Source organism: Callorhinus ursinus, unplaced genomic scaffold (assembly GCF_003265705.2).
Source record: "Callorhinus ursinus isolate GAN/ISIS: 27379988/994484 unplaced genomic scaffold, GSC_fseal_2.0 scaffold9, whole genome shotgun sequence".
NCBI lineage: Eukaryota > Metazoa > Chordata > Mammalia > Carnivora > Otariidae > Callorhinus > Callorhinus ursinus.
Window position 1 is genome coordinate 35,651,832 of NW_027397071.1, and position 19,959 is coordinate 35,671,790.

The window sequence follows — 19,959 nt, forward strand, 5'->3', positions numbered from 1 at the left end:
TATATACTACTGTCTACACCAAGGGGATCTTGGGGATCCATAATCATTCTCTCAAACGCAATCTACTCCCCCAGCCCACCCTCATGCTCTTGACCAGTCCTTCAGTAATTCCTGTGTATACAAATGAATGCTGTCAGCTGTATTTAATGGTTATATATATACTCAGAGGTTCAATAGCAAATAAGCCCCTCTTTTTGTCCCTTAGCTAGAGACATATATTTATGAGTACCTATATATCCTCACATAAAAGCAAAAGCCTTCCTATATTATGTATTTTAAGAGAAGAGGACTTGAATAAGTGATGAAATTTTTGTAACTTGAAACAATGCCATTTACTGTTTTATCCTTATTTAGGATACTTAAAAAAAAATTAGCCTCACACAATACTATGGAGGTTAAAAAAAACTACAGAGTTCTTGAATTTAAGAAATAATACATATAGAGAAGGAGGCAGTCATAGAATGAGGAAATGTTGCATGATCACAGTTGCCAGTTAATTATACAGACAATTTTGTTTAGGAGTTTAGAAATTACTTGAGGTTTAGTAGAGAAGCGTTTACAGAGGAGATGGAATTTAAGGTGGCTTGAAGGCAACTGTAAAATAATAAAAAATCTGAACTTAGGTTTTAAATCTCAGGCACCCTTACTTTCTTAATTTTTAAAATAAACCATTGTTGGGGCACCTGGGTGGCTCAGTTGGGTAAGCGTCTGCCTTTGGCTCAGGTCATGATCTCGGGGTCCTGGGATAGAGCCCTGTGTCGAGGCTCCCTGCTCAGTGGGGAGTCTGCTTCTCCCTCTACCTCTGCCCCTCCCCGCTGCTTGTGCTTGCTCTCTCTCTCTCAGATGAATAAATAAAATCTTAAAAAAATAAATAAAATATACCATTGTTTCAGAGATTCATTTGGTGAATCCATGTAAAATCACCAACCATCATGCCTTATAGATGGTAGGCTCCCAATAATGCTGCATGAGGATGGGTGGAGGTTTCTTTCATAAAAAGAAAGGAAGTATCAGCAAGGAAAGCAAGATAAGCCAAATAATAGAGGTGGAAAATGACAAAATAAATTCACTCTATTAAGTATGCCAGTTTGATTGACATTGGGGGGGGGATCAATATAAAGGAGAAGAAAGGAGCCAGACTGTAATACCTCCCCCAGAAGTTTGGACTTGACCTTTGAGAAGTGGGGAGTGGCAAAAAGTATTTTAATATGACTATACATCCCTAAAACAGCATTTTGAAAATGTTTTCTAAATAATTATACATTTACAGCCCAAAATATTTTATTTAACACCATATTTATTTAAACACCATGCCTAATTATACTTCTGACAATGATCTAATGATGCAATGTACAGAATTACTGAAGTTAACATCAAATTATTATTCAGCTATATTTGAGAACAATAGCGTGGAACTTCATCTGAGTATTTAAGTGGGTATTCCAGCCTCCCATAGAAATTTATTGCTCTATTTTAAGAAATTTATTCAGTTAAAAATTACCCTCTGACAACAAAATTTTCACAGTAGGCAATTCTCCCCCCAAAACTTTGGAAAATCAAGCAAGACACTATTAACAAAAGCATCAGAAAATTTTTGTCCAGACTGTGTGTTTTACTTGCCTAAGATGTCCAGAAGGTAAGTCAGGGTAACTTTACAACTTCCGTCAGAAGAGTGGTATTGCCAGGTGTCCAAGAAGAAGCTTGAAAGCAACTATCACAAACCCCACCTTGGGAGGATCCCAGTCAACAATATACATCTCCTGCAGCAAGTGCTTGTTCTTCACAGTGACTAATGCTTTGATGAAGGAGTGTGTTGGTGGGGGGTGTGGGTGTGCATGTGCTAGAGTGCAGGAGGCCTGGGGTGGGGAAGATACTCTTTAGAGCACTATGCCAGGGAGATTGCTGATATTTCTGAAATGAAGCATCATATATTACACTAAAATATCAACTAGGACAGCTGATGCCTGTCCTGCTCCTTGAAAGAATTCAAGTCTTTGAGACAGTCACATTCTTAGTTACTTTGCAAAAACTCTGATGAAGAAAGTGAGAAAGATGTGTTAATATTTAATAAGCCTACTGATCGATTACTGTGCCTCCTAAAATGTTCATCTCTTTGACTGGTGGGAAATGAACTTCATTAGGATTTCTCTGTTACCTTATAGCTTCTTGTTAACATTTCCCCTTTTGGGGCCCTGAGAAAAAATGGATAGCTTCTTTCCATGAATCTCTGCCAACCATACTCTCCTGCACTGTTTTCCATATTCATTTGCTCTGAAAAGTGGATGTAAATCTCATTTTGCAAGGAAAATATTATCAGTTCTTTGTGATCTAAAGTAAAATTCATGAAATGGTATTTTTAGATTCATAGAAGTAACTAGTAGATTGATTTAATATATGGAAGCTGGTACTCTATTTAGTTTCAAGCTATGAATATCAAAAATATTAAGCACACTTTTTTTAACTTCATTTTACATGTTTTATTTGAAAAAGCCAAAGAAAAAGCAGAACTGTGAAAAAAGGGAAACTACTAGGAAAAGATTTGTCTATATAAAATAATTACAAAATGTCATTTATTTAAAACACTTCAAATAGAGGAGAAAAAGGAAATAGAGTATAACACATATAATGCTAGCCGTAAAAGAGAAATTAAAATGCTGATTAGTAGAATAATTATCATTGTGACACCTCATACATAAACGATTCACACTGAAGCTGAACTTAGTGGTGGAACAAAACTTGTTAAATGTATTGATAACTAAATATGTGCCTCGAACTTGTGAAGTGTCCTCATGCATTATCTCATTAAATCCTCAAACCAAGAATTGAGATCTATCCTATAGCCTCCTGTTATTCCTATTTTATTAATGAGAAAGCTCAGGGAGAGATTATGTGAGAAACTTACCCAAGGTCACATGTTTAAAAAAAATATTTCCAAAGGAAGTTGAAACCAAAGCATTCTGCTTCTACAGCCCAAGCTCCTAAAGAGTTTCCATTCACGGTGGCAAGGCTGAAAGGGATCAGGTGAATTCCCCTTGCGAAATTTTACTTATTTTCAGAGAAAGCACAAGTAAACACTCCAAGAGAAAAGCTGACCAGCAAGGAAAAGGTTGTTTTCGAATGGGCTAAAATGAAAAGCTGGACTTCATTTTGATGATTTTAATTTCAATGAGAATGTGATTCAGGAAAGAAGAGACAGAGAATGGGCAGAACTCATTCTTGTGTTTTTATTCCCATTCTAAAACAATAGCATTAATATTCGGTTATTAAAGACACCATTTCCACTCTAGTCCTTTGTGGATGCTAGAATTATCTTGGTTCCTAAGCATTTAAGAACCCAAGCTGATGTCCCATGGGCACCTGGATGGCTCAGTCGTTAAGTGTCTGCCTTCGGCTCAGGTCATGACCCCAGGGTCCTGGGATCGAGCCCCGTGTCAGGCTCCCTGCTCAGTGGGAAGCCTGCTTCTCCCTCTCCCACTCTCCCTGCTTGTGTTCCCTCTCTCTGTATCTCTGTGTCTCAAATAAATAAAATCTTTAAAAAAAAAAAAAGAACCCAAGCTGATGCAAATGAGTTTCTATCACAACCCACAGCCAGCTGGCTACATAATTAGTAGGGCCCAGTACAAAATAAAAATGCAAGTTTACTTGTTCATAAATTATTAAGAATTTCAAAATGTTTACAGGAGAGCATTAAACCAAACTCAGAGCTGTGTGACTGCATAGTCAGTGAACCTATGAAGCTTCTTCTCTGCCCACAGCCAGAGATTGAGCCCTTATTCTCTCAACTTTTACAAGGGGGAAGATTTTTTTGACCGTTACACTATTCGTCTTTGACTAGAAATTGTGGATAGACAAACTTAGTTCTCTTCCCTCGTTTGAGATAGATTTAATTTTTAACATTGACTTATAACTTCTTCTTTCAGGACACTGAAGGAAGATTACTCAGTATCTTCTGAGAAAAAAAAAAAAAACAACCGACCGACCAACCTGTGATTTTGGGCAAAAAGAGAAGCTTTGAACAAGAAAACGTGTTGATGTTATGTTTTATCCATTTTAAATGTAACCTACCTCTGGAAAAGGATATACATTTTCTCTGTGTACCTACTGAAAAGTAAATAGAACATAACCATGGTTTGTCTTTTTATTTTTTTTTTTAATAAAAAGGACAAAACTATGGCATGGTTATTTCAGAGGATCTCCACATCTGGAGTGTATTTCCTATTTTGAGGAAGGGGGTAGAAGAACAAAAATGAAAGGAAAAAACAGAAAATCTTTTCTCCTCTACCTCACTCGCAGTTTTCCCTGCCTCCAATTTTACTATCTCACCATTTTCCGAGTAGAATTGGCAGGATCGAAACTAGGTAATCGTGAGGGGTAAACTACTGAGTGTGAGAGAATACAAGAGTTATCTGCCAACCACATTAGCTCCTGGAAGAAGACCTCTCACCTAGAAGCTGGTATGATTTTGTTAATACTATGAAACTTAACCAAACATAAAGTGGTAGGAAGATGTTATTGTAAGTTACAGTCTAGAGGAGGGACTCAAGATACGGAAAACAGGGTTCCTTTTGAGCAGTCACACTCATTAAGTCAGTCTTCATCTAGCAACCGTTAGGAGCCAAGCATTGTCATCTACTGGATTCATCAGAGCTACCCCATGGGACCATGAACACTCTGAATTCACGCCTCCAAGGAACACCGTTCTCAGACTTTCTGATGGACCCAGAGTGGCTCCACTTAGAATTGTGCTCCCAGCAATGCTGTCTGTAAGATGCTAGTGACACAGTACTATTGTATATTCAATAACATTTCATTAGCATCAAAAACACTAGAGGAAGCTAAGACTACCTGCTAAGAGGAATGGGTGAAAGAGAGAATGTTGGGTGAAAGGGCTGACGGGTAAATTCACAAAGAAGTACCAACAAACATTAGGATGATAAAATGGTATCTTTCTTTTTGGCCATTATTTGGAAATGAGATACTGAGTGAAACCACTGAAAGCATGTTTAAATTATGATATGCACTTAATGCAATATATATGGAAACAGGTACCCTATTGCTCCAATCCCTTCTTGAATTGTGTTCCTGAGTTTAATTTGTAAGATTTACGCATTTCTCCTCTCTTAACCTTCCCATTCTTCATGAATAATTTTTTTTTTTTGGTAGAATCCCATGTTTTCTCATTACAGAGAAACTTAACTCAGTCCTGTCTTTTGTTGAATGTTGAATATTTAAATATAGCTTTCATTTCAACTGCAAGCTTTTTCTTATAGGTAGCATTTTTGATATTGAAAAGAATAAATCTCTTCCCAAGTGGCTTATATTTATATTTAAAAGCAATTTATAAGGCAAATAAATCCGTACATGGTGTTAAAACATTCTAATATCTGAGAGTCTACGAAATAAGAAACAATGCTGATTTTGCTCTTCAGTTTCATCATGTCATATCATGGTTTTACATAAAGATGATAACTTTGGTGTTAGCTAATCCACACATCTTTGGAAAAGAATAACCTGGCCTGAGGTAGATTCAGCATATGCATTGTTTCACAATATGTTTTTAACATAGTTTTCTCTGAACTTTACTAATTTTCCTATTGATTAAACATGTCTACTTGAATTAGGCATAACTGATGCTCTGGCAACTATCATAGATGAATCTTTGGGGGGCTGTAAGGTGTACCTGGGGTTTTAGATTTCATCATCCAGGCTTACTTCATTCTAATATAATAAAATTCAGCAAATGGCAGGCTTGACATAGGACTGAAATAATCAAACATCCAGTTATTTTTGAGGAATCAGTAAATTGCATGCTAATGCTGACTGAGGTTATATTTGTGTATGTGTTTAATTTTTTTCAAGGGGTTTATGCATTACACATAGTATTTGCATGTGCTTTTAAAAACAATTTAGTATGAAAAATAACAACAACAATTTTTTTTCCTCTCACAATTTGTTTTTCTTCTCCAAGACTTGTTCAGTGCTACAAATAAATTGTATCCATTAGGTGAATTCAGTCAATTATTTTGATAATAATTGGGTGGCAATTAGTATTTTCTTGCCATAACATTAGTATTATCTAAATTATTTAGTCATTTTACACCATGAGTGGCTATTTGAAATACACATCATTTTACTATTAACTTCTTATAAGCTGAAAAGGAAGTTTTCATTACCTAAGGTAAAAATTATAAGTAATTTCAAGAGTCTTTTAAGTTAAAGGATAATGGGAATCTCTGGAGATACTTCTGACAAGGAGCATGCCCTCCCACCGAGGGTCAGAGTTCAATTCCTAAAGTCATCCATCACATTCTGCCTGGCAAGGGTTGAATAGCTGCAAAACAGAATAGGAGACAAGGCGCTCTTGCTGATCTTCTAAGTCATTTTCCCGCACACAGTTCAATAAATACACACACCTATTCACAAACACCATCCACAAATAGCGAGACATCTTAAAAAGGGCCTCTGTGATCAGGAAAAGCAAGTTTTAATGTGACTTGAACATCAAAGGATTTTATATATTTGAGATCTTCTTTCAAATGCTGTTTTGATTGTATGACAGAAAAATAGCATTTCAGATTACTATTTCAGTTACAAAGAATTAGTTGAAAATGTTTATTGAGCCCCTTTATGCCAACGGTTTTGAGAGTCATGAGCAGTGCAAAAAAAAAGAAAATGTTTAGGTAAAGGCCCCTACCTGTAGCTGGTCTGTCAACACACATCTATTTAGCACTAAGAGTTCCTGAGGAACCTATAACCTAGTGAGACTTGTGAGCTAAGTCGGGAATTGAATGTTAACTTCAGGTGGCTCCACCTTAACTAGATTTTCTAATCTCTTTTTCTTATGGTATGGCCTTCGTGTTAAGGAACATAGGTTAGGTAATTCTTCTTTAAAATACCTTAAGATTAACTACTTAGCCTGTTCTACTTACTAAAATACATTGCAAATTTTCTCTATAATTCTTCATTTCTAAAATGTGGGCTCGGGTGCCTGGGTGGCTCAATTGGTTAGGCGACTGCCTTCGGCTCAGGTCATGATCCTGGAGTCCCAGGATCGAGTCCCGCATCGGGCTCCCTGATCAGCGGGGAGTCTGCTTCTCCCTCTGACCCTCCCCCCTCTCATGCTCTCTCTCTCTCTCATTCTATCTCTCAAATAAATAAAATCTTTAAATAAAAAAATAATAAATAAATAAATAAATAAAATGTGGGCTCAACTATAATGTGGAGACCAGCCGGTCTTCACAGCTGATACCCTGTGGCAGGCATAAGTTCTCAGTAACTATTTGCTAAATTAATTAACTAAAAAACCACTCCCCACCCGCCACCAAATCCTGGGCCTGGAGGAAGCAATCCTGTAAGTGAAAAGAACTGATTATGTACAAAACAGCAGTCCTCTCAGAAGTACTAAATATATTTCGCAAGCATGAGTCAATCCACGTCTTTCCTAAATATGAAATAGGTGTAGGATATTTAACTTATTTATAAACCAAATAAAGTAACTGGAAGGATGCTTTTCTCTAGGCTTATGAAATTAAACCTATTTGGGGTTCATATTCCATCTTCGGTATGAGGGAAAGATTAGAGTGAGCGTCCCATGGATAAGAACTCCCTTTCGCTCACTCCATATTCATATATTAATCAGGTCTGTCATAGTCCTGGGCATTGTAGTTTAACATGTTTTTCTAATATTAATTCAACCAAATTCAAAAATCCTTTATTCTTGGGGCACCTGGGTGGCTCAGTTGGTTAAGCGACTGCCTTCGGCTCGGGTCATGATCCTGGAGTCCCGGGATCGAGTCCCGCATCGGGCTTCCTGCTCAGCGGGGAGTCTGCTTCTCCCTCTGACCCTCTTCCATCTCGTGCTCTCTATCTCTCATTCTCTCTCTCTCAAATAAATAAATAAAAATCTAAAAAAAAAAATCCTTTATTCTTCACCAATCTTTTGATTCAGGAGATTGTCTTTAAAAGTTAGAGGATGAAGATTCAAACAAGTGGATGGTTGCATTTCTTAAAATTCCCTTAAAAATAGTCTAACAAGAAATTTCAAATATACCCCAAAAAAGAAAGCATCCTGACCCAACTTTCTCAATGAACTCTAAATCTGAGTCTTACAATACATTATATATAAAGAGATTTTTCTATACAGACTTCTCTTAACCATTTCTTTTTTTAGCTACCAGACTAGGGAAAGTGCCATTTAAATAGGTATTGCAATCAAAATATCAAAATTATCTAAATGATATCAATACTTCCGGGGAGATAAAGAACAATGATAGTGATTCAATATTAATTATAGTGTTTTCTAACTTAACAAAACCTTGATCTTTACCAAAAATATTTTAATTTCCTAAGATGTGAGAAAATCAGAAAAGTAAATAATGGAACTGACTTCTGCTCTCTCTAAAATGCAACGTTCCTAGGTTGACTTAAAATGAAATTGTCTTAAATAATAAGAAAATCGGATAAGAAAATTCTTAATTGGCATACGCACTTGCCCAGAACTTCAATTATTCTTCACAACTTGTGGTCTTAAAATTTGGAGAAAAATATAAAGATTGATTGAAGAAAAAATAACCTCAATAGTTTTCCTAAGATATGAAATTCACATGATTTAAAATTTAAAATGATTTGAAGCATCGACATATTTCACGTAAAAATCAAGAATTTCAAATATTCTTGCTAAATTTTCTTCTTTGGGGGACCTTATGAAAGTGGACAGAAACCTATGTATGCACACATCTTACCTCTTCCGCCAAGAGGCTGATAAAACATCTTTTCAGTTCTAGTCGCCAGATTTTATTCAGCTGTAAGGTTATGGCACCCCCTAGCCCAGCCTAACAGAATAGCAGTCAATTCCGGCACAAACTGAAGTTTAAAGGGAGCCTTAGAGAATGTACATAAAACACGGGAGCTTTTTAAAAATATTCTCAATTTCAAGGAGGTATTTTATGGGGTGGTAACTATTTTTATTTATTATTGTTTAGAATTTCTGGTATCTAATCTGTTCTGACTCTGAATTGTACCAATTGCTGGCAAAGTACAGGAAGCTGATTTATTCTAAAGATAGCATGGAACATAAACATATCCAACAGATTTTCACTGGTTCTCTAAATTTTTCCCCCAACTCCAGGTCATCAAAGAGCCAGATACCCAGAGTGCAAGTATGAAATATAGGACATGGATGTGATGGATATTGACAAATCTTTTGCTAATAGGCAACAGCTCTTTGGAGGGGGAAAAAAAAATATATATATATATATATATATAAATACACATATACATTATTTAAAAATAGATCTGAATAAGACATGTGTGGCCACCATTCAGAAACAATATTTACCATTATTGTTTTATTTGTATATTGTACATTAAAGAAAGAGTTGAAAAATGAAGAATTCTGATGTTCTTATAATAAATTTAAACTGACTTTGCTTGTCCTATCTTTGAATCTTCATGGTTTCCTTATTAAGCTACAATGACTATTTCCAGCATATCTTAATAGCGTTGCTTGCATAGCACCTGTCAGTAGGAATTCAGCAGTATAAACCTTAAAGGCTTTGATGGGAATGTAAATGGAATACCAATTTGCCAATGCAGCACTCAAGCCTGTACTATTCATGGAGTTCACAGGATTCTGATTAGTCTGACATTTTTTGCAGACTTCAGGAAAAGAACTATTATAAAACTTGGAAGCAAACAAAAGGTAAGTTTCCTCACCTTACTTAGCCCATTTTAGATCTATTTGCAGCAGGAATACTTGAAAGGCAGCTTCCTTTATTCTGAGATACTGTAAATCTAGATACTGTAAATCACTCGGTCAATGTACATTAAATTTAATTTAGTCTGACCACCACTACTATTCAAAGACCAGCAAATTGATTGTGTTACTAAAAGGTGATCGCTTTGATACTGCCATTTAATGAACTCCATGCTCGTACATTGCTCCTAATGCACGCTATTTTAGATCACTTAGTCAACTGCACTCTAATTGAATTTATCATTTGAAACCTTGACTTGATGCTAATGGTCCAAAATAGCTGAGTCTTTCCCGAGTAGTCCTGTCTATGAAATGCCATATATTGATGTTTTCCTACAACAAACACTTGTCTTTCTTGTCTTTTTGGCAGGGCCAGTTGTCAGTCATGGAGGTACAATTATAAGAAAACTTGCATTTTAAAAAAGGTATTATTGACCTCTGCAGATTGACTGGCCACATCAGAATTGAAAAGTGGAGCTCTGGCAGACTTAATGGGATATATGCAAATTCTCCAAACACAAGCCTGAAACTGTCATATGGCTGCTGTTATTTTAAGATACGCATGATCTCCTTTTTCTGTTCCATCCGTTTTATTTTCACTAAATGGAGGCAGCATGTTTGCAAGACTAGTCTGGATTGAGAGAAATGGCAACAGTATTTACTTGGTACCACAGTGAAGGATCATCACTGGTGCCAGTTGGTTTTATAAGCCAGAGCTGGGAAAAAAGCGAAACTGATGTAAGGTGACATTAAACCAGGAAAAAGGAGTCTAAAAATGACATGATGTCTGTAGGTTTACAAAATCAAGGTAGCATTGTAGAAATTAGAAAAGAGTAGAGAATTGTAACTGATTATGCTTTAATTTTTTTTTTGTGAAAGAAGAACCTAATTTAGTGTTGCATTGTAGTTCAAAAATAGCTCCGCATAATTCATAAGGTGCTGTACTTGAGGAGCACTGAAGTTCCTCATTATGATAATGTTTTTTGATAACTTTTATTGAACATAAGCATTCCCATGATTAAATCTCTTAATAGGCATCTCTCTTCAGTACTGGTTGCCATAATTTCAAAGCTGTGCTACACACATTTCTGTGCCGAAACAAGATGATATCTGACACTGCTAGCCAAGAATCTAATGGGGGGATAAATGCATGGAAAAAATAATCTAATTTACAGTAAGATTTCCAATGAAAAATTACTACCTATACAAAGTTTTGAGCAAAAAAAAAAAAAAAGGATTAGTCATCATGGGTTTTACTCATAGAACCCAAGTGAAATAAAAAAATTAAGCATATTTTTGAAGTTTCCCCAATTTTTAAATTCCCCTTTCTTTTACATATGTGTGCCCTGTTAAGTTCAACCTCATAGGATCAATTAGCTAATCACACCTAGACCCATAATGTCTTCCTCCTCATTGGTTATATGGGGCTTCATAAAATTTGAATGTCCTGATAATTAAAAGTTAGTCATGACCAGGAATGCTCTTGTCAGGTCCCTTGTTGCTCAAATCCTACAGGATGACAGGAAGTTGTCCAGGAGGAGACTAGCATGCAGTAGGTTTGCTTCAAAGTTGAGGGACCCTGAACTAAGGAACCCACAACCTTCTATAATGATTATAAGCAAATCTGCCTAACTGAACCGGGAGGGGAGCATTATAATATCAATTATCATATTGGGCAGCATACTAACCGGTTCTTTGTTGTGAGGGATACACTATTTCAGCTTTCTATGCTGCTTGATGTATAAACGTCCATAAAATGATAATCTGGAACAAAAGAATCAGTGCCTCTGCTTGCACAGAAATACAACAGACTCACAGAGAATCATCTCTCCAAACTCTCCTTCTGAACTCACATAGAATGCATTTTTTGCTCTGTGTATGTTATCAGATATATCTTTATGCTTTCATCAGTACATCTGGCATCCCCAAATCAACTATAAGCTCCCAGAAAACAAAACTCATTCTCATAGCAACATATATCTTAATGCCTAATACAGTGTCATAACCTGATTTGAGCTCAACGTGTATTTAAGATTACTGATGAGGATGAATGATTGAGTAACTGGTTGATGGTGGAAATGATTCTAAAACTGAAAGTTGCAGTCAATTTTCCAGAGGTTTTGCCCTCATGATGCCAACCGTCTAGATGTTTACAAATCTGGAGAATGTTTGATGGTGGGAGTTATTTAGAATACAGAGTTATACAATCCACAGAGTCTCACTCTTTAAACCACGCATTTTGATATGATGTGGAAATAGTCTTTGTCTACAGACCTGAGCTGGTGAAACATATGCACATTTAGTTAGAGGAATTTGTGCAGAAAATGCCCTTGAGACAAAAAGAAACAGAAATTTAGAATGAAGGGGAAAATAGAGTTAAAATGAATTCTAAGTCAAAAGTCATGTTCCCTTTTTGGCAGCTAATAGCTAGAAAGCTTGATTTGCACTGTGGAAACAGGGACCTGATGTTCAAAGTACTTCACTGGTAAAGTGCCTGGAGTACATTTCTCTGGTACACACATGTAGCTTGAAAGTTTCATTGTCTTTAAAATACTACTAAGGACTCCTATAATATATTAAAAAAAATCCTTACAATCAAGATTTTTTTTAAAGATTTTATTTATTTATTTGACAGAGAGAGACAGCGAGAGCAGGAACACAAGTAGGGGGAGTGGGAGAGGGAGAAGCAGGCTTCCTGCTGAGCAGTGGAGCTCAATGCGGGGCTCGATCCCAGGACCCTAGGATCATAACCTGAACCGAAGGCAGACGCTTAAAAACTGAGCCACCCAGGCACCCCACAATCAAGATTTTTTAAAAGCACATTAGGGATCAACAAACAACTGCATAGAGAAACAAAATAAGCTGCTTCTTAAGAATTAATACATTGCTTATATCAATTGAATATCTTATCTATCAAGTGAAACAAGAGAGAGAATGCGTTTTTGTGGACAGCTTTAAATGTATCTTCATATTTAAGGTAAATATGAGAAGAGCATCAACATACTTTGCAAATATCATGGCTCTTATTTTGTACAGTAAAATAAATGAAAGCTCAGCCAAAGTCTGAACCAAGAAAGGGCCAGTTCTTTTAGAGAGAAAAAAAAAATCATTTGAGATGTAAATATCTGACAAATAACGTACAGCAGCAAAGGGAATTTAAAAGGGGTTTTGGAAAGAAATGAACAGTTTCTAGTTGTTAAGGTAATTAACCTTTTTTTCAAGATCATTAAAAAATGTTTTTCCTGCACACTACTAATTTTCTTTCAGGTTATAGGGGTCATTGTTTAGCAGAACAGGAGGGGAAAAATTGAGAGCTGGTATTCATCTACCTAGTGCAAAGGGGACACAAACAATATTAACAATCAGTGTTACATTCTTTCTTTTTGGCCTGTGTCTTCCTACCCTGGAATTCTACTGCAGGGCAGTGAGATACACCTGTAAAAATAGCACCCGTTCAAATATTAATTACCGGTAAAAATTATCAGTGTAAAATAGTTCCTTCAGTAATTTTTTTTAAAGATTTTATTTATTTATTTGACAGAGAAAGACACAGCGAGAGAGGGAACACAAGCAGGGGGAGTGGGAGAGGGAGAAGCAGGCTTCCCGCAGAGTGGGGAGCCTGACGTGGGGCTTGATCCCAGGACCCTGGGACCATGACCTGAGCCAAAGGCAGACGCCTAACGACTGCGTCACCCAGGCGCCGCATTCCTTCAGTATTTTGAATATGTCTCACCATCTCCACACTACTTCATGGAAGGACTGATGTTCTTTTTAGCATTCAATTTTGCCTGAAACAATTTGTCCGACTGCACTGCAGAGAAATTTCTTTTTGATTCCATGCCCTGTGGAGCTGATTTCTAAGGGATGGCTACATTAAGGACAAAAACGCTGTTCTTGGAGTACTCTCACAAAACAGAAATGCTGAAAGGCTAAGGCGAGGGAATAAACAGCTATAATACCGTTCTGGCCAAGCACACGGTCACGCTGACCTCCTTAATTTCATAATTGCTTTAGCTTTTCATATGAAGAAGTTTTATTTTCATGGGTACTGAGCAATTTAAAATACCTCTGACTTTTGTAAGAATCCTTCGATAGAAGTTGAGCTCATGAGCACAACTTCATATGTATCTAGAAATTACAATAACTGAATCTGACTAATTACCCATGTGAGTTTCTGCCAAGCTAATCCAATCTACCTAGTTACCATACTGTTCAGTTTCTTTTTTTTTTTTTAAAGATTTTATTTATTTATTTGAGAGAGAGAGAATGAGAGATAGAGAGCATGAGAGGGAAGAGGGTCAGAGGGGGAAGCAGACTCCCTGCTGAGCAGGGAGCCCGATGTGGGACTCGATCCCGGGACTCCAGGATCATGACCTGAGCCGAAGGCAGTCGCTTAACCAACTGAGCCACCCAGGCGCCCTCAGTTTCTTTACTCAATATGAGGACAAAGCAGATAAACCATTTACAGTGTGATTGTTCAAGAGTTCAACTATCCTGAAAATCAAACCAACAAATAATAAAGCTGACGAGATGATAAAGAACCATGGAGCTCATCTACAGATAGAAGAAACATGATATAAGAAAAAGAGGAAAAGCTTTGAGGTTAGATAAGCCTGGGTTTGAAAGCTTACCAATTGCCTTATTTAATAGAAGTTTTATTTGAAGGATGTATATGCACATGTACTTATGGAAATGTGAACAACGCCTCTTTGGTCTCCACAAGAACTGGCACACAGCTGAGCTCTAGTGAGAACCTGACACATGGCAGAACCAAGGTGTCGGGTCTGAATGTGAGTGCTCTGCTTCTGTATAAGACTTAATTGCATTTAGCTTATCGGCCTTTTTTTTTTTTTTTTTGTCTCCTAACATATCTGCCTACTGGTAAATGACAAACTCACTCATATTTCTATTTCAGATTCCTGAAAGGGAAATGGAATGCTCCCAATTATCTTTTCCTACCTGGTTTGCCATCGCTGGTCAAGCTGTCAATGAAGGCACCAACTGAAGGTCCCAATAGAGTGTGTCTGGGGATGGAGGTAGCCCTCTGGCGGTAGCAAATGTGACAAGGTAAACCCTCTCCCTAAGGGCTAATGGACAAGCATGGCAACTGACATCATCATTCGAAATTCTACCTTTGGAAGTGTGGTGAGGGCTGGCAGGCACAGCGTGACCGAATCTGTGTAGTACTCAGCAATTGGCAGCTGTGCTATAGCCTCATGCTTAAGGAAATAGTCAGGAATGGGCGCAATTTAAGAAGTTCCCCAAATATTTATTTCCGCAACTTAACATTCTTAATATTACCCTTATCCTTCTTACTTTTAGATGGGCCTCTGGAACAGGTGGTCATTTTACCAGGAAGTCAGTTACTGATTCTATTCCCCACTCTGTGCACAGATTGATATATTTTTTTTAAGATTGATTTATTTAGTTGAGAGAGAGAGAGAGCAGGTGAAGGGCAGATGGAGAGGGGGAGAGAGTCTTAAGCAGACTTTGCATTGAGCACGGAACCTGAAGTGCAGCTGGATCCCAAGACCCTGAGATTATGACCTGAGCCAAAACCAAAAGTCAGCTGCTCAACTGACTGCACCACCAGATTGATATTTTAAAGAATAAATATGAACTTTCCCTAGTTTAAAACCCTTCACTGGCTCCCTATATTCCACTAGATAAAATTCCAACTTTTTAGAATGTACTTTCTTGTTGGTTCAAGTTTGGTTTTATGTTTGGCTTTGTCTTTGGTATTCTCTTTCCTTATCAACTTCAAACCCTATGTTTCACTTATATTTTTTTTTCTCCCTTGCTAGATGCTGAAATTACTGAGGTCCAAACACCATACCAAAAAGAGTATTTGATCACTAAAATTCAGTGAAATTCTTTCTGACAGAGATGGTTCCTGATTTTTATATTGTGTCTATAATGGCTATCATTATTAAAACTCAACTATCTGTGAAATGTAACATATCTAACTTTCTAATACAACTTTCTAATAATTTTCTAATCTAACTTTCACAATATCCTCATGAAGGACATATTATACTAATTTTGCAGTTAAGGAAAGAGGCTCTAGTAGGTTAGAAAACTTGCCCTACAGCTAGTCAAAAACAGAGCCAGACAGAAGTCAATCCTAGGTCCATTTGACTTTAAAATTCATGTTCTGTCCCATAGTAAATGTCATAAGAATGGAGAATCTAAGAGCCACCCATAATAGAAAAAATAAGTGATTATTAATCTTTGGTAACTCATGAAGGAACACCAAATCTGCGAGTATGTAGGCATTTTTGTTCCTACTTTCTACTAATCCTAGTTCTCAAGAATGGGATGTGGATACAAGCTCCTACAGTTTATTGTCTCTATTGTATTTACTCTTCCTGCAGTAGCTCAGTGTCCATTTTTAAATGGTGGGTAAAAAAGTTGTTTGCTTCCAGCTGTGACCATGATGTGAAGAGAATCTGACAATCAGGTAAGAGAGTCAGGATAAAGTATAAAATCAGGTAAGATAATGGTTTGTGATTACCTCCTATACAGGAAAGAAAGAGATCCTTTATTTATTCATTTATTTTTGCACAGATGTGTCAAAATTCTAAGATACTCCATTTTTAGGTTTTCCTAATCCTTTATTTTGTTTTATTAGTCTTGCTGCTTTTGAAAACAAATAAGTAAGTGCTTCTTTGCTGTTGTTTTGCTTTATTATTAATTGGTTGTTGAAATAAAAAAATAAGCATATTTTATAAAATGTAATTTTTTCTCATAGAGATAAGAAGTTAAAAATTTTCAAATATTACAATAATGAGGTTCAGAACAAATTCAATGCGATAGCATGTTACAAAGTTTCTTCACTGTTAATTTCCCAAAAGATATAGTACCAGTTTATAAAAAGATGAATTTATCTCTCACTTTCAGATATAATACGATAAATATATTTTAATGTAGATTATAATTACACATTGTAAACTAATATTAAAATACAGATATTCAAGCATTTCATAAGCTTGATAAGCCAAACATTCCAGTGAACCCCTAACAGGTACTTACTACTTGGGCTGTCCTTAGAACTTTGTAGAAAACCTATTATTACATTTCACGGATATTTGTTAACTTACCTTTTCCTCCTGAAACCTCAGAGCTCTTATCAGTGACAGATCTTCTCTTTTTGACCAAACTCTAGGCAGGCTTTTCTGGACTCGTTTCTCAAATAGGCCCTGACTTTTGGGTTTTTCCATGTTCATTTCTGCATTGTCCAATGTTAGCAAAAATCCTGCTAAGTCCAGTTCAGCCATCTTCAATATCTGATGAGTCATAATATCTGATTACTGGGTAACTGGTTCTCCACCACCCCCTAGGTGATAATCTGCTTACACTGGCCTCCTTCCAGCAAGAATCCTATTAGGTCAGTTTAGCTAGAAGCCCCCTGTTATCTCTGATGTTTCTTTTTAGTAATTTTCCGTTCACTTACTCCCACTCTGTTCCTTGGTTATAAATTCATCACAAGGGTCCCTACATTTATTGTGATGATCCTGGATAAAGTCTGCCTTACTGCTCTTTAACAAGGGTCACTGAAGACTTTTTTCTTTTTTTTTTTTTAAGATTTTTTATTTATTTATTTGAGAGAGAGAGAATGAGAGATAGAGAGCACGAGAGGGAAGAGGGTCAGAGGGAGAAGCAGACTCCCCGCCGAGCAGGGAGCCCGATGCGGGACTCGATCCCGGGACTCCAGGATCATGACCTGAGCCGAAGGCAGTCGCTCAACCAACTGAGCCACCCAGGCGCCCAAGACTTTTTTCTTTAACATCAATTTGCAAGGACTCCACAAGGAAGTCTTTCACCCTGTAGAGTTGTTTTGAGTATTTAGTAAGTTAGCATAAATGACAATGCGGAGCTTAATGCAGACACTTAAGAGACACTCGGTCTTTAAATGCTATGAAAGTATAATTTTCAACATGGTGAAATCATGGCTTTCATCAAACATAAAATGAATATTTATCAAAGATTTTGTTTAGCTCACCAATTAGTGAGGAAACAAAAAAAAAGTGTTAAAATTCATTCAGATGAAAATGTCATAATGATTTTTATTCTCTACTGGACAAAATTTATTTGCATTTCTAAGCACAAGCAACATTTACATTGTTATCGGTTTCCTAAAGCATAACTTCTGTTCTGATAAAATTGTAAAAATAACCTAGTCAATATAAAAGACAATTAGGGGCACCTGGGTGGCTCAGATGGTTAAGCATCTGCCTTTGGCTCGGGTCATGATCTCCAGGTCTTAGAATCTAGCTAGCTCAGCAGGGAGTCTGCTCTTCTTCCTCTTCCTCTGCCTCTTCTGCACCCCCGCCCCTCCCCCAGCTCATGCGCTCTCTCTCTCAAATGAATACATAAAATCTTGAAAAAACATTATAAAAGACAGTCAAAGGTGCTCAGCCTTATATAATCAGACAATCCCCAGAGGATCCAGTAAACAACCCAGTGCTTCACTGAAAGGACCCCCACAGGAACCTCATTTGTTATTTCCAAGTCAATTTCTTTTTGATAATTTCCCATTTCCAAGACAATTTTTTGACACTTCCTTTTTTATACAATTGCTTTATTTTAGGATTAAGACTTTATTAATCTTTGTATCTTCAATACTTAATGTATGCTTAGTAGTCTAAAAAATGATGGTTTAATTTATTTATTAATAACCACTCCCACTTATGTATCAATTTATTATATGCAAAAGAGCTTTCTTGTGTTTCCGATCATCCATTTGATTATCTCACACAGAGCACCAAAAAACAAAACAAAACAAACAAAAAAACAATAGCAGTTACAACATTATTTTCAATTCAATTTAATAAATATTTAATGAGCACCTACCACATACTCCCTGAAAAGAGGGGAGAAAGCTAACAGGACTGGCTTGATTTAGATCTCTTCACTTTTCCTCCCTGGTGGTACACTGGGCTTTTCTTTTCTGTCCTTTCTTTAATATTATCACCATGGAAGCACTTCTGGAGTTACAATTCTGCTTTTTATATGGTGTTTTACTCTGAACGCCAGAAGACAATATAAAAGGCATAACTACCTCCTACTGGTTTATACCTCTATCCTCACAATAGCCCTTTCAACAAGCTTATGGGGCATTGTAGATTGCTCCAAGAGGGAGTACAAAGCAAAGAAGACAGAGGACTGTCTTGAGATTACACACAGTTAGAGCGCCCCCCTCTCCGCTGTTTGCTGCTCTGTCTCAGGGACACTTTTCAAGCCCTTGCTTTTTATCAGCTGACTATCCCTTCTAATGAATCAAAAACACTTTCCTTCCCTTGGGAATTTCACCCTTGAACTTGCCTTCAAAGCAAAGGGAAATGCTGTCTAACTCTTCTCTTCTTGGCTGATCCCAGTGATAAGGTTTTTAGGAAAAAAAGAAACTAATGCTGCTTGAGGCCCTGGACAGCTTCAGATGCTTTGAATAAATGAGCCTTCAAACTGGGCACATTACATGGAAGAAAATATAGCTCAGAGAGCCTAAATAGTTTAATTGGAATTAGGATCTCAGAGGTGAGATCCAAGCTCAGGATTCAAGGTTTGCACAGAGGCATGGAGTGAAAAAGACCTCTGCTTGCATTGACAACCATGCTCTGCAACTGTCAGCAAATTACTTACCCACTGGAATTCTTCTAGAAATAGTAATAGTATGTACCTAATAAGGTGGTTGTCAGTATGTAATTAGATATTGCCTGAAAGGCAAATATTCAGTAATATTTTAACTTTCAAATATTATTATCTCTAGTTAATGCTGTCTGCCAAAACTTTTACTGCTAATCAATACCAAGAACCAAACAGATAATAACAAAAATAACAAACATGAAGAAGTTACAAAGATGGACATAAAGTCCATAAGGTCTATATAGTTGTAACTGGGAACATCTAGGAGTGTCTGCTTTCAACATTTTTTCTTTTCCATTTCCATTACAGCTCTCCACCCCAATTCTCTCCTAATTTTCTAATTTTCCTCCTTCCATTAAGTGACACTTAACTCCATATTTTAGGAAATCCCCTATCTTCGCCCTGGGCTATTCTATTCATATCATTACTTGACTCAACTGTATAATTTTCATTTTTAAAGAAGTAAACTCCATCATAGTGGTCCACAGCTAGAAATAAGGAAGGAAGGAAGAAAGGAAGGAAGGAAGGAAGGAAGGAAGGAAGGAAGGAAGGAAGGAAGGAAG